The following is a 6,483-nucleotide window of genomic DNA, read 5'->3' as shown; positions in this document are numbered from 1 at the left end:
CACAGTAGTTAGAATTGCAGATGGCTGACCTTGAATACTGCATTTTTCTCTGCCCCTGAATGTAGACCATTAGCATACTAGGGAATCCTTGTGAGCACTTGGTTATTTGATCTTCCTTCTGCAGAAATCTACACAAATATTTCTACAGGATATAAGATGATTTTTTTTCTAATAATGTGTCTTAAAACTTTTAATGCAGAACACAATCTGATCCACAAATCAGAATAAGTCTCATATTTTGTCCCCATGTTTCCCAGAACAGATTCAGATCCCATGATGAGTGCCTCTTCAGGACTGAGGGACTTAATTAAAGAAGTGGGACTTAAACAGAACAAGTCACATCAGTGTTACAACCAGCCCTTGTGCTTCATAATACATGGATTCAAATGCCCTCTTGTAAATTCAAGACAAGGGTGAGGTTTGACTTTCTGATTCACAAAAATATAATTCCTGGATAGCCTGCAGAGGAGGAAAAGCACACCAAGCAAAGGCAAAGAAGGGGAGGGAGAAATAAACCGTTTATCATGTTCTGGCAAAATAAGTCAGGCACCTCAGAAAATTATGGGTGGGGGAGGCATTTTGTGAACAGATTATATAGGAAATTCCAGCATTTGAGATGCATAGTGTATTGTATATTTTCTGTAAAGAGAATTTTTTAAACTGAAATTTCAGAGTATGATTAATAAAATTAATCTTTTCCTATTAGGAAAAAAGATCCTATGAAGCCTGAATCTGTTCTAAGGGAAAGAAAACAAAATCCTCTTATTTCATCAGTCCTTAGGTATAGGAGAAAGGAAGAGAAATATTTCAATGAAACTGCCATCTAGGATAATTTAATAAAGGGAATGCAAATTTCAGCAACTGCCAGAAGCACCTCCTCAGAGAGATTTGTGTGATAGTACACGCCATCATCCATGAAAAGGGACAGCCAAGAAGCTAGTGGCCAATGTATCACTGCCCGGCAGAGCTGATTAGCCAGTGTGTTTGCTCAGATGATGTAATGCCTCTAGCCTGGGATGTCATTGTTTGATTATGTTGCAATTCGATATCCTGCCATAGAAAGCTGAACCTCCACCCTACTGTACTGTTCAGTTTAAGGAAAAGTGGGGGGAGGGAGACACTGTGCATTTACTATGGCTAAGCTAGTGAGGGTCACTGTCTTTTATCGGGCCAGTTTTTAAGAGACCAAACTGCAAGACGATGAAGAAAATGATGGAATTCTCCTAATGTCATTATTACCACCATCGTTATTTGAAATGGTGGTGGGATGGGTACTGGTTTTAACTGTGCTATTATTCTTGTAACCTACCCTGAGTCTGCTTATGGGGACGGGCAGTAAATTAGAACAATATGCTTAATTAAGGTATACTCATAGCTATCCTAGTTCTAACCTGTTGGGATAAGATGTGATGGTCAGATAGCCCCAGAACAGAAGAAGCCGTAGCTTATCGGGCTGAAGAGAGAGATCAGAGGGTTCCCTCAATTCAGGCTGAAGAATATGGAGCTCCAAGTGCTACAATCTCTATGGACAGTCTTGGGCATGTCTGCCCACCTCCGATGCTAACACTATCTGTCCTTTCTGAGTCCAGCACTGAATTCTGGGTTTTCATGTGTAAGCACATAAGGGCAGCTTGCCCCTAAATAAAGCATGCGTATTCTGGACAGAGAGTAGATAAAGGCTAGACTGCGCACACATATTCTTGGTTAGAATTATTCCATGTGATTAAAACATCAGCAAAGAGCAAGCATAGTAAACATGTTCACCTGTGAGGGTAATATTTTGAAAGGACTATGTCTGAATAAACTGGTAGAATTTTCAGGGAATAAAAGAGATTCAGACTACAGGTGAAAGAAACCACTGTTGGCTACCACCTGTTGTTAAAAAAATTACCAGTCATAATCAAGCATTTTCCTGATTTATTTGTACAGAGTAGTAACTACATGCTCAGTATTCACATGATTTTGCAAACTGAAATCCGGCTCCCATTATTATCACTGAACATTTCCTTAGCAACATTTACTCAAAGGGGGGAAACATTCTGCTTCAGAACTGATTTTAAAAGGCAAAAAGGTAGGAATCCTTTCCTTTGGACTGAGTATTCGGTGTAGAGTCCCACAGGCTTCAATATATCCTTTTCTAACATCAGCTTCTTCTAATTACGGATTAGTATTCCCAGCATGTCCTTTGACAAGGTCAATGTCTCCTGTTCACCATGCCTCACAGGAAGGGTTGGGGGAGGGGGGGAGAGAGAATGAACATATATCTCATGAGCCAGTTCAGTAGTGTAAGGCTAGAATGAAGGGAGACCCAGATCAAAATCTTTACTCACCTAACTAGGTGCTTAGTAGGAGACCTTGGGCTAGTTACTTCCTCTCAGTCTGACCTACCCCAAAAGGTTGTTGTAAAGACAAAGTGGAAGAAGCATTGATGCTGTCCTTGGAAAAGGGCATGATAAAAATGTCTAAAGAGACAAAGAGTTCCTGCATTGTACAGAAGGTTGGACTAGATGTCCCAGGAAACCCCTTCTATGATTCTGAGAGGGAATGCAATCCTCGTACAACTGCACACGAAGCTGACTTATTTGGTGTTGTACCACCCGTGCATCAGGATCAGTGTTGTCTACTCTGACTAGCAGAGGATTTCCAGGACTGGTAGAATTTGTCAATCAACAGAATCAAATCCTTACCATAGTTCCTCTTAATATTTCCAAAATGGCCATCTGGGCGGCACTGTCCGGGACAGCGGAAGCCACTGTCCGGGTCTGGCCAGCGCTTCACAAAGCTGGGTGCATCCGGATTGGGCCGGCCTCTGGAGCACCTGCCTCCATCAGGTGAGTGCCAACTGCTTGCCCAGCCTCCAGCCCAGAAGGTTCCTCACCGGCAAGGATGGTGCTTGGCTGGATTGTGCCCTTCCCTGTACCTCCGCAGGGACCCCAGCAGCCAGCGACAGAGCACTGGCAGCTCCTGAGGTATGTGGCCATGGGGGGAGCCTCTCCAATGCCTCAGAGGCAGCGGTTGAGCAGCCGGTGCATCACTCCCCCTCAGATGCGCCCCACCACAACTTGCGCCACCAAGCATCGCCTGCCGCAGCCACAGCCCGCCTCAGGAGCCAATGCGTTACAGGCTCCCCTGCCATCGTCTGCCGCCCGCAGTGCCCGCTAACCATGGGTGGCTGCCCCTGCTGGGGAGCTGCCACTACACTGCTGCCCATGACTCCCTCTCCCACCCACCCACCGCCACCCACTTGCTGGGAGCTGGTGCTGAAGACATGCCTCACGCCATGGCGGTGACTGTATAGGCGAGGTAGCGCCAATGCACATGGAGCCCACCACGGTCCCACAGCTTGCCCCACTGGCCACCCCGACACCACTAACGCACGAATCAGGCCCCGCCGCAAGATGAGCTGCCCCCACCCCTTCTACTCATACCATAACGAGGAGCCACCACCACCCGTGGACCTCCCCGCTGCCACAAGAACACCCACTCGGGAGGACGCCCTACCACCTCTGATCTCCTGCCTCCATCCATGCCCATCCCTACCTGGCTCCATCGCCACCACCTTGCTGAGGCCGCCACCAACTCCCAGGTAGGCCTCTGCCCACCTGTGGCCCATGAGCGCCTGCCATCTATTTGCCGCCCCTTCAGCGGGCTGCCTCCCGCCCCCACCCACCCTGCTGCTAGCGGTGTATTTTTATTACAGCAGCCCTGATAGCTAGTAAGAAAAAATATTTTTCAGAGGCCAGTGAATATGAAAAACAAATGTCTCCAGAAGGGCAGGGGGATGAGTGAGTTTGGTAACATGGGAGTGGCTTTACATTTTCACTTTCACTTTCTGCAGTAGGATAAATCTGGAGTCCGGAAAAACACAGAATGCATTCACTTTCTTTCTTCCTTTAGTTGAAGGCTCACTCATTCATTCTTCCCTCTTTCCAGGCTGACAGGGTGCACTTCCCTGTTCCTTGTTCACTGTTCCATTTCTTTTTCCCTCTTGACCAGAAGGAACAACACTTTATGACAACTGGGTTTAATTCTTATAGCTGATCCAAATCATTTAAATATTTTATCAACTGGTAATCATATTGATGATTTTAACTGTATGATATATTAACTGATGTAAACTGCCCCAAGACAACTGGTTTAATAGGGGCAGTCTATAAGGATAAATAATAAACAATCAAACAAGACTTCAGTAGCTTTAGTGACGCTTGTGTGATATGGCCTGGCAGGACATGTTTTCAGGAGAGCAACAAAACAGCTAACACCAAGATAAATACCAGATCCCACATTGATTGATGACTTCATTTTGCAAAACAAATAGTTGGATACTGGCACAATGACATAAGCTTCCTCCTTGTAATTTCCCTCCAGATCAGCATTGCCTCTCACCCCACCTTTCCTTCACCTATCTTTCTAGTATGCCTTTCTAGTAATCTTCCCTATCTTCATGTATTAGAGGCAGCTCACTAAAACTTATTGCCTTTCTTTGCCCTTGAGGCCCATCCTCTCTCTCAGACTGTTTCTTCACAATTGGACAGGCCTGCAGATGTCTACACTCAGTTCAGAAGATTTTTGCTCTTTCAATGGAGTTCAAGAAGCTTCCCACAGCAAGGCTTTCACTTTTGGGGCTGCTCTGGATAACCATTGTCTGTGGACATCTCCTTCAAGATCTTGCTTGACTTGGACTTCAGCCATGGTAATGATGGCACCATGGGCCAGATGTAAACCTAGCCTCTCCCCCCATCAGGCCCACTAGCACCCGTTGCATCCCTGAATGAAACAGGCTTGCAGGCTAGTTTTATAACAAAGAAAAAACATACAAAAGCATTCTAAGACATTATAAACATATAATACAAATCTCCCTCAACTCCCAAAAACTTTGTTGGAAAAAAATGGTCCTTTCAATCTAGATGAAAGATAATAATCTAGTGTACTTTTTCTAGAAGGCTGTTCAATAACCTTGGTGCAACCACTGAGAAAGCCCTGTTGTTCACCCGAGATGGCATGGTATAGATAGAATATGTTTCCCTATCTCTCTTTGTGAACTTTGACACCTTCTCTGTATCTGAGTTTCTTCAAAGACCTTTGAAAGATATTATTCAAGGGCAAACTTTAAAACAAATTATTGGCTTTGCTGCTACTTTAGAGCTGTGGAATTACTTAAAGAAAACATGCTTCCCTGTGTGATGAAGACATAGAGGAAACTCAAAGATTAGAAGAGTGTGAACCCCAGAAGTACCTGCCTGACTATAGAGTTCAGTTACAGGGTTTGAAGCCTAGGCAATGGGGGGGGGGGGAGGTGGCATTATGTAACGAAACACAGAAAACAAAGTATTCTAGAGATCATGAGAAGATCATATGGTCTTCTATCATCTGCTTCAATTAAGACTGCTTTTAGTCAAGGCTTCTGAATCTGCAGAGTACATCAAAACAGGAACAATTAAAGATGGATTATAAAAAGAAGATGACCTGATTGTGCAAGAGGCCTTCATACAATCCAGTTGACTTTGGCTTTTGGCTTTTGAGAGAGACAGAATATCCACCCCACCCCCAACCCCCGCTTAGAGAAGTTCAGGAAACAACCCCCCTTCGTGAGGGAGTAATAATTCTCTAAGATACTAATGCAGCTCCTAATCTGCTTTGACCTTGCTGAGAAATTCAAGTCCAAATGTAGTAACATAGAAGCTGACAGGTCAGCCAAAAGAATTTGATGGTGGGGGGGGGGGAGCACAGAAGGGACAGGAAATATTCTTACCCCTTTATATTTTCCTGTTTTAACTCTTTATCAAGCACTGCTTGACAGTTTACTATTCAGTTGGCTCTAAAAAAGAAATAACACTACTTTAAGGGACTCTGAAAATAAGGGCAAGTGCCTTCAGGAATGACCTAGACATTTCTTTGCTACTAAAACTATTCATAAAGGGGAGAGGATCCTGGAAATTTTTTTAATGTGGCTCTTCTATTGCACTATAGTCATCCATGATTCTTGGTGTGTCTAGGAACATGAATTCTCCTATATGGTATAATATAATATGAACAGGCATTTTTATTTCACTTGGCATAACGAATGTATGTTCCTAGTGTTCAAGGCTTTTGAAAAAATCCACAACAATTACATTCAAGGGGAGATTTATTATTGACTAGAAACGGATGATTGTGTCTTTCATCAGAATTTTTGGTCAAAGAAAAAACATATCATCCAAACAATATACAATGTCCAATGTCTTATTCTTTCAGAACAACAAGACTGTTGCAACAGAATTATTGTTCATTAGTATTATATTTTGTCTAGATTTTATAACCAATTTAAAGGCACCTGGAAGAAGAAAAAAACACAAAAGCATAGTGACACCTTAAAGACTGACAAAATATATTTCAGCATAAAGTTTTCTTAGTCAGAGCTTACATCATGAGTTATGTCTGACTCACCGTTGGCCTGGGTAGGTAATAGATGGCCATTACTGCATAAATGTGTGTATTTCTCTC

This window comes from Paroedura picta, chromosome 1, assembly GCF_049243985.1.
Source record: "Paroedura picta isolate Pp20150507F chromosome 1, Ppicta_v3.0, whole genome shotgun sequence".
Classification (NCBI taxonomy): domain Eukaryota; kingdom Metazoa; phylum Chordata; class Lepidosauria; order Squamata; family Gekkonidae; genus Paroedura; species Paroedura picta.
The sequence above is the reverse complement of the archived record's forward strand: the minus strand, read 5'-3'. Positions refer to the sequence as shown.